Source organism: Saccostrea cucullata, unplaced genomic scaffold, assembly GCF_032062105.1.
Source record: "Saccostrea cucullata isolate Sc308-1 unplaced genomic scaffold, CSIRO_AGI_Scuc_v1 ctg5053, whole genome shotgun sequence".
NCBI lineage: Eukaryota > Metazoa > Mollusca > Bivalvia > Ostreida > Ostreidae > Saccostrea > Saccostrea cuccullata.
In genome coordinates this window covers 1-10,430 of record NW_026930860.1, presented here as the reverse complement: position 1 = coordinate 10,430, position 10,430 = coordinate 1, and positions in this window count along the sequence as shown.

Sequence of the window (10,430 nt, the reverse complement as noted above, 5' to 3'; positions counted from 1 at the left end):
TGGAAGTTTCATTCGGTTTTTCTGTTTTTCCAGAATTCGGTCATTTGTATAGTAGTGTAGGTTTTACTATAAACATGGCGTCAAAAACAAGACATTTCTTAATACATTGCAATTATAAGGTGATTTAAATAATATGGTACAATTGTTGTCTATTGTTAAAATGTTGCTATTTCGGATTAAATGAAAATATACTTTTTGTTGTTGAAAATAATACAAATCATTAGCTTTTATTCCATTAATTACCCGAACAGAAATACCAGAAACCGAACCTAAATAAATCAGAACCGACCCGACCCGAAAAATTTTGGAACCGTGACAGCCCTATTTGAGTGTGTGTACCTGAGTTCAAGTTTTTTTTCTCGTCATCATTCAATTATTAATTTATTTCATCAAATTGTGTGGGCCATAGGATGTACATATGATACATATCTAATAAGGGATCGAATTATGTTATTATATAAACCTGTAAGAATGTATTAATTCCGTCCAGTAGCACGATAAGTTAATTTGTTAAATGTTATTCTAAGTTGACATTAATTCTAAGTTAGCTGGTTTTGGTGTTATTTTGTTGCATGATTCTAATTAGGTGTGTTAATTGCTAATTCTGTTTTAATTTTGACAGTTAAAAAAGTTATTGATGAAAAATAAACAATTATATATCTTTGCATTCTGATGATTTAACCAGTACAAGCTCAGATCATAATAAAATCAAATGGAACCATGAACAGATTAGTCTAACATTGTCACTAGAAACTCTTAGAAGTGAAACTGGAAAAAAATGTTTCAAAGATCAGTTGCAGATTCAGGATTCTTTTCTTGGGGAAGGGGGGTTCAGGTTGGGGTAGGGGCCCATGGCCACGCCAAACAATATTGATTTATTAAATTGAATGTATATTTTGGCCCAAAAAGGGTAATAATGAGGGGAGAAAATAACCATGTACCGGTATACAGTATACCAGTTTGGAAATCTTAACTTTACATTTGGATGATCTATTGTTAACTTATGCAAAGTACTTGATAAATGTGGCTATAAGTAGAATATGTACTGGATAAATGCAGCATAACTGAATTAGTAAATAGTGGAAAAAGGTAACATACTATATAGACTTAATTTAGGAGGTGGATTGTCTCAGCAATGCAGTAGCAGACATAAAGAAGGCAGAGTTATTCCCCTTGACACAGCAGTAATATCTCCATTGCAATACCCAGACAGATTTCTCAATCTCTTGGTATTGATTTTATTTATTTCTCCTGTGTGAATTGAAGAAAACAAATTGTGCCATAAATTTTGTAGACTTTCATTGCTGTGAATTACCTCACAGGTGTCAATTTCAATCAAGAAAGCTCGGCCCTCCCCTGGGGAGAAGTTATTGGTTGTCTTTAGATAAGGTCTAACAGCAGAAGGGTGGCAGCTTATTGACTGGATACAATCTGTTTACCTATTATTACCTGTTGTTGGAACTCGCTACCTGTAACAGGTATTTTATTAGACTCGTATTTCAGGAGAGGAAGAACTTTAAACATTTAAAAAATATTTTCTCTCTTTTTACATCCCTGATTAATGAAAAAAATCAATCAGTTACTAGCTGGGAACATAAAAAAATTCAAATTTGATAAACAGAATTTGGTTATTCAGTAATCATCTTAGATTAATTAAATTAATCTGTTTTAATAGATGGCCATTGCTCCTAAAATCATTATGAATTATGCACATTGTTTAACAATTAAAAAAAAACGTATTACTCTGCTTGACGTTACTTTTAAAATATCATCAATGCGAAGCCTTATTATGGGGGGAAATTGTCTCATTGTCTGCACTGAAATTAAATTAATAAGGAATTATAAGGAATTAAGCTTCGCCCCAAATGTTATATCGTAATGATAGATCAAACACACAGATACAAATATTTACTGCCTCCTAGATATATATGGGTTTCACCTTTCTGCGGTATTTTTATAACTAGGGGTTTTCCAGTTCATGCTAAAACCTGTAGAAAGTGAAATGAAGGAGGTGACACCACTTTAAAATTTAAATGACCCTCATAAATTTATCTTCAGGAGATCTGACTAATGCACAGTGTATCTAATATCTTTATTTAACATAGAAACGCCCTCCCTTGCCCATTCATAACAAAAAAAAAATAAAAATAGTATTGATTTATTCTTGGGTGATACTGTCACATTCAATTTTTTTTTCATAAGGCTATTTATAGCCCAGTAGGGGATTTCCAGACCTGTTGCGACCTGCCACCAAGGTAGATAATAATAAACAGTGAATGCGACTCGGTCAATTTAAATAGCACTTGTTAATTGTTGTTGTGATTCCATTATAGATTACAAGACACTTCTCTCTCTTTTTCTTTTTAAATCTCTCTCTCTATTGGTAATTGTTGTTTAGGTTTTTTTTTATTTGACATTTAATCCCGACAATGGCTCAGGTATCTGTGTGATCTTCATTGATTTAATACACATATATGTTATGAATGGAATCTACCCGTTCTGTTTGTACACGTTATATACTTAACGGAATCAGTCTTATGCCTTTGACTATGTTAAATGTCCCGGTAAATTGAACACAGTTTTTTTTTATATTCGTCGGAGGTTTGCTTCATAACTTGGGCTTCTAGTGTTTCGAGGTTTTTCGGTGCCTGCTCTCTGCTGTTGGAATGGCAGGCAGTGGTTGTGTCTGGAGTTTGTGTAACTAGGAATGCTGACGGAGGAATTGGATATACTAAAGTGACAAGGCAGAGGAAATTCTGACTGTGTAGCATGTGATGTGTGCAGCATCCTTGAAGGAAAAAAAAATCATTTTTATCTGCTTTCATTTTGAATTTTCAAAGAATTATGGAGATTAACTGATTCTGAGACACCTGTTTTAAATGTGGAATTTTTTAATTTGAGAGTTTTCATACCTGGCTTTTAATTTGAACATCAGTGAATTTTATCATGGAATAATATTGACAGTCGTTGTGGATGTTGGAATTATGCACTGTACATAAGGCAGGAGTCAGTGTGATAGGCAGTTGTTATGGATGGAATCCATAGGGACAGACCCAGAGGGGGTCAGGAGTGCTCTCCCCTGGATCCTGACCCTCGGGGCGCGGACTCGGGGGATACTCCACGCCGCCCAGGGACGAGAGAGCAGGCAGCCAGCAAGGTAATTTGATGACACCGAAAATGAAAAATCTGAAATGATCAGAAGGGATCTATAAATTGTTTGATCTTTGATAGGTCAGGAGAGGGGAAGGAGCTCAAAATGGATCAGAGTTTGATCTTTGATAGGTCAGGGGAGTGGAAGGAGCTAGGGTAAGGGGGCTCTGGAAAATGAAAATCTGATATAATGAGATTAGAGATCTACAGTGGACCCTCATTTATCCGGACACTTTGGTTCCCAATCAATTTGTCCGTATGTGATCATATATCTGAATTAAACAAGACAAAATAACTTTTAAAAATTTTGTTCCGTGAAAATCGTCCGAGGCATCCGGATAACTGGCGTCCGGATATCCGAGGGTTCACTGTATATAAATATGGTTTGATCTAGAGAGAGGAGAGGAGGGGGTTATTATGATGATCAGCTGTTTTGTGGCATAGCTTTTCTTGATATTGCAAATAAATTTTAAATATAATTTAATTCCTTAAAAAATGACACCATAAATATATGATCTTAATACTAGATTATTATTGGAATGGATGAAATACTTTTGAATCTTAATTGTGCAGTCAGTACTGTTGAACTCCTATTCATATGATGTAGCCCAGGTATTTACATATCATTGGGTGCTTGTACATAAGTGTGGCATTATAACTAAAGTACCCCCAGGATTGCCAGGCTGGTACCATTTCCTATACATGTACACACACCTTGGTATTTGTATGTTTAGAAACCAATCCATGGTACATTTATTTGTAGACATATTATCAGCGCACCTCCTTCCTCCATTGATATCAATATCACACCAAACTGTCAATGATTCTATAACACATAAACCCACAAGCCAATGTTTTCTAGTCACAAACAGTGTTACACAGGAAAATCAATACAATGTCTTAATGGTAAAAAATCTGATGATCTTATCAACAAGCAAACTGGAGGTAATTGGGTTTGGTAATTACTTCATTCTCTGGCCCGTTATGGTTGAATTATCTTAATTAGTTATTACCTCATTAATTTGGGAACAAAATTTTTAGTCCAAATAAATTGGATTGAATAAAACACAAGGATTGAAAATTACATGTAGTATGTTCTAGATTGACTCTTAATTCTAAGAAATTTAATTTTGATATCTGTATGATTGATTGATTGATTGATTGTATACTGTTTAACGTCCCTCTACAGAATATTTCACTGATATGGAGACGTCACCATTGCCGGTGAAGGGCTGCAAATTTAGGCCTATGCTCGGCACTTACGGCCTTTTAGCAGGGAGGAACTTTATCGTGCCACACCTGCTGTGACACGGGGCCTCGGTTCATCCGAAGGAACGCCCCATTTAGTCACCTTTTACGACAAGCAAGGGGGTACTGAGGACTTATTCTAACCCGGATCCCCACGGGGCAATTTCTGCATGAAGACAAGATGATATGAAACCTTCTTTGGTATACTATACTATTACTTGTGCTTTATATTAACAAGGCACTATATAGATCCCCCTTTTGCTGGACAAACAACATTCTTTTGTTGCCATTACCACAGTAACATTTTAATCATTATATTTGCCTTCTCTATGTGGTGATTTGAGGTTTTTATACTGTTTGTTTTAATTCAGTATTGATTGCTCCAGCCTCCTGCATCTTCTGGGAATACTTGTCATTCCCTGATACACTACCTGTGTGTTTACCTGTCTGTATTTACCTTGAGTGATGAGGAGAATACACCTATAGCTAGATATTGTTTCAGCATCTCAAATTCTCAGTAGCTGCAGTGGTAGAATTTATCAGGACTTTTAATGTTTATTTTTTAATTAACTGCTCTCATGTATTATTTTTTATCTCAATCTTCTTTTAGTATCTCAGGGACGAAATTCAGGAAAAAGGAATGTTCTATATAGTTTATCAAATTGTCCATTGTATATAATATCTATCATACATTTGTATGCATGGTTTAAAGAAAGGAAAAATGTCACCGATCACACCTGAGGATTTGATCCTGAAACTCTAATACCGGTGCCCTACTATCTGAGCTCTGTCTGACCATTGGGGATTAAACCTGTCACATGCATATCTGTATATTATATAGAAGTTTGGGTGATAGGGACAATGGATATTGGTCTGGGTAGCCAAGTGGTAGGGCACCTGACTAGTAATGCAGGGGTCCCGGGTTCGACTCCCACTCCAGCCATTTATTTTCTTTATTTATACATTTCTACTTTCCTACTATAGTATTATAGTAATAGATTTCTGTTTAGATGAAGTACAAGATGATACCTGATGTTAAACCTTATTTTATGTATCATGGTATAGCTCCCTGTACTCTTACTGAGATTATAAGACCCTACAAACAGTGGCAGCTCTGTTCTATTGATTTACCAGACAGACCGGGATTATCACCTCTCTGTCAAGTGTTGACTTAAGGCCGTGTACCCCACATAACTTAAGGCTGTGTACACATGATCTACATACTTACCTACCCCCATCTCTCTTAACTCATTGAAAATTAAGTGGCTTTATCATAACAAAATGATTATATATGATAGTAAAATTGCAATTTTTTTTCTCAAGCAGTTTTATTTGGTTAGTTGTCTGATGTAGATTTTAAAATGGTAGCCTAGTGGTGTCATTGGTGGTTTCATGTATGGTTTGATGGTTTCCAAAATGGTTTGGTGGTTCGATGGTTTCCAAAATGGTTAAGTGGTTTCCAGAATGGTTTGGTTGTTTTAACTCATGTTAGGAATCCGCAAATTATTTTTGAATTTCATATGGAAAAAGATGAATATACTTGCTTTGGGAGGTTTTCAGAAGGGGTGGGGGGGTAAACCCTAACCAAAACCCTGAATTTAGGCATCTTAGGCTGTATACCAGCAAAAAAAATAATACTATGAACTGGAGAAATTTAAAATCAATAAGAATGGTTCTCTCTCAACTCTCTTTCTTTCTACTAAATCAGTTCAGTATCTACTGATGGAATTTAAGTAATGCAGAGATATTGAATACACAAATTCTAATCTATGAGATCTACAAAACCAGTATCAGATAAACTGATATTTCTCATATCATTTCAGTATTATAGTCCCTGTGTGTATTTATGGTATGCTTACCCAGTATATAAATGTAGGAACTTATATCAAAAATAAATGATTAAAAATGATCCTTGAACTTAAAGTTTAGGCAGTATATTCTCTATTAGATCGGTTGGTTGGAGAAAAAGATCAAATATTTGACCTTTGTCCTCCTTGACCCTGTGTTTTAGAGTCTTTTGTTTAATTAGGAGCTTGGAGTGCTCTTTAAATTTAAGCATTGATTTTTGTTTAATTATAATCCATAGTTTTGATTAGGTTGCAGGTTAATTTGAAATGATTAATTGCATGTCTGTATTATTAAAGTAATATGGGCTATGGTTTATATGTGCATAGAAGACACACCCTTATAATTTATTTTTGAATGCATTAAAAAGCAAAAAAAAATTCTGGACATTTCTGATCAGTAGATTGAACCAAAAAAAAGTTAATTTCTGGGCTTGGATTTAAGGTTTGTTGACTCTCTGATAAGGGAGATAACTCTTTTTAAGGAATAAATAAATTTCTGTTATTTCTTTTCAAAATCGTAAAATTTCATTTAAACAATTATTTTTCTTTTTAATTATTAATGCAAAATTTTGTATGAGTTTCCTGAGGAATCTCTTTTTTTTCAGCTTTAGTTTTTAGCTCACCTGAGCTGAAGGCTCAAGTGAGCTTTTCTGATCACATTGTGTCCGTCGTCCGTCCGTCCGTCTGTCCGTCCGTCTATAAACTTTTCACATTTTCGACTTCTTCTCAAGAACCACTGAAACACACCAAACTTATACGAAGCATCCTTGGGTGAAGAGGAATTTAAATTGTTGAAATGAAGGGACATATCCCCTCGCAAGGGGAGATAATCAAGAAAAGACAAAAATAGGGTGGGGTCATTAAAAAATCTTCTTCTCAAGAACCACTGTGCCAGAAAAGCTGAAACTTATGTGGAAGCATCCTGGGGTAGTGTAGATTCTAAATTGTTCAAATCATGACCCCCGGGGGTTGGGCGGGGCATTCAAAGTTTTACATAGAAATTTATAGGAAAAATCTTTGAAAATCTTCTTCTCAAGAACCACTGTGCCTGAAAAGCGGAAACTTATGTGGAAACATCCTGGGGTAGTGTAGATTCTAAATTGTTCAAATCATGACCCCCGGGGGTTGGGCGGGGCAACAATGGGGAATCAAAGTTTTACATAGAAATTTATAGGAAAAATCTTTGAAAATCTTCTTCTCAAGAACCACTGTGCCTGAAAAGCTGAAACTTATGTGGAAACATCCTGGGGTAGTGTAGATTCTAAATTGTTCAAATCATGACCCCCGGGGATTGGGCGGGGCCACAATGGGGAATCAAAGTTTTACATAGAAATATGTAGGAAAAACTTTAAAAATCTTCTTCTCAAGAACCACTGGGCCAGAAAAGCTGAAACTTATCTGGAAGCATCCTGGGGTAGGGTAGATTCTAAATTGTTAAGATCATGACCCCCGAGGGTTGGGCGGGGCCACAATGGGGAATCAAAGTTTTACATAGAAATATGTAGGAAACATCTTTCAAAATCTTCTTCTCAAGAACCACTGTGCCTGAAAAGCTGAAACTTATATGGAAGCATCCTGGGGTAGTGTAGATTCTAAATTGTTCAAATCATGACCCCTGGGGATTGGGCGGGGCCACAATTGGGAATCAAAGTTTTACATAGAAATATATAGGAAAAATCTTTGAAAATCTTCTTCTCCAGAACCACTGTGCCAGAAAAGCTGAAACTTATGTGGAAGCATCCTGGGGTAGGGTAGATTTTAAATTATACAAATCATGACCCCCGGGGGTTGGGCGGGGCCACAATGGGGAATCAAAGTTTTACATAGAAATATGTAGGAAACATCTTTCAAAATCTTCTTCTCAAGAACCACTGTGCCTGAAAAGCTGAAACTTATATGGAAGCATCCTGGGGTAGTGTAGATTCTAAATTGTTCAAATCATTACCCCTGGGGATTGGGTGGGGACACATTGGGGAATTTAAGTTTTACATAGAAATATATATGAAAAAGCTTTGAATATCTTCTTAATAACAACTGGGCCAGAAAAGCTGAAACTTATATAATTATGATCAGTGGGGTAGGGTGGGGTCACAATACAAGGGGTAAATCTAGTAAAGTACAGAATTGTCAAAGCTTCTCAGGTGAGCGATGTGGCCCATGGGCCTCTTGTTATTTATCCAGGACAACATTGCATGTAAACATAGTAAACAGAACACTCTATATAGTTTGCCCAATGTCTCCAGCTATATTTACAATGTGATAACCCGTCTGTTTGTTTGTTTGTACTTTATGTAATGATTATGCTGTCTCTATTAAGATTGGCCTCAGATCTTTAAATACACAGTTATAACCAAAGCCGTGGTATCTCAGACCTGTCAACTTGTGAAGTCTAATTGTTATCTCCTATGATTTTAGTTCAGGGAGGTCTAGTTTTATACTCATAATTCCGTCTGTGTAAATATAGATATAGACAGGTTTCAGTTAATATCTAGTGGATCCAACTTGGGTGTGGATCTAATGATTTTAAAGGGAGTGTAGCTGGGAGATCCAAGGGGAGTGTAGCTGGGAGATCCAAGGGGAGTGTATAGCTGGAGGATTCCAGAGGAGCGTAGCTCTGAAAATTCTATGGAAGAATCAAGGAAGCCTATACAGAATTAAAAAAAAAATCAGCACAATCAGATTTTGTTTAAATGATGCGAGAAATTATCTTTTCATTTTGATATTTTGTATTTTAAAAAAAATTTGAATAGTTCAATTGTTAGAAAGCGCTGAAAGTTTACAATAATATGTTTTGACACATGTCTGTCATTTCAAAGATACACATGCACACAAAATTTCTTGATGGTCTATTCAAAATATATATATTATTACTCTCAGCAGTTAAGCAATTGTTGTATTCATCGTAGGATTGACTGATTTATTATTATTCTACCCACAGACAGATATAAGCTGTTTTCTTAACCTTAGGTACTGACAGTATTGTCGTTAAAAACTCAGTCGCATCTAAAAACAGAGAAAAAAATATTAATCTGATTTGAAGAGGAGTAAGGCGCTGTTATAATGTTCTTTTCATGGTTAGACACACAAATTGTGTGAATTATTTGGACATTTAAACATCGATTTCAGTTTAATATGTCGTTTACCTTATATTTCTATTTTCTATACAAGTGTCAAATTTCTGGGCTTTTATGCTGTAAAGGTGTAAAAAGTTGTCAGGGTAGAATTGTGTTTCATTTTATTTTTCGTTCACTTTTGTGTCCATTGCATTATGTGACCTTGACCTACATTATTGTCTGTAAATCAACGTTTAAAAATAAAATCTGAATGACACTGTGTCGGAACATGTTAAAACAAAACCATGAAGTAAAGTATTGAAAAACTTGCAGTAATTTTAAATATGTGTAAAAACTTTATAAACAATTGATCTAGAAAATTATTTAAGCCACATTCACATTTTTACATAGAGTTTCAGAGTCACATTTATAATCCAAACCCCTGCTGTAGAAGAAGCTTTTAGCAATGAATGTCTGCTCTAATGCATGAAGCTTAGGGTAAAAATGTTTCATTTAAAAAAGACAGCATAGTGATTTATGGCACCTGATCCCATCTCTGATGATTATAAAGAGGTATGTTTGCTCTGCTTCTGATTTTTATAGTTTCAATGGCTGGACTTTTGAGCCTGATTTCTGTTGGTTTCTCCAATACATTGTATTTGATTGATATTTTGGAAAATCTTCTGTTTATCAAACCTACCTCTTGGGGATCATTTGCAAAATTAGGGATGTAACACCCATAAACAAACAGTGACAGCAAAATGTGCACAAAATGATATCAGCTCATCAGAGAAATAAACTTATAGCTCAAAGTCAACAATGATAAATTAAATCAGGATATCACGGATATGACAATAAATGTTATCCTATACATATTCCACAACTGTGTACCAACTTATTGAGTTAAACTGCTAGCCAGATTGTGCATGTAGACTATGGACAGGGTAGAATTATTGGACAGATTGCCGGGGAGTAATCAAATTATCAATCCAGCCTCCTCATCAAAAGGTAAAATACCTCCCTGATGAAAGTTTAATGGGTTACTATACAGGTATAGGGGAGTTAATTAACAGTACCGTAGTTGTTCTAATAAATGCACCTGTGCTGTCCAGTAACTGAATAAATAGTGAAT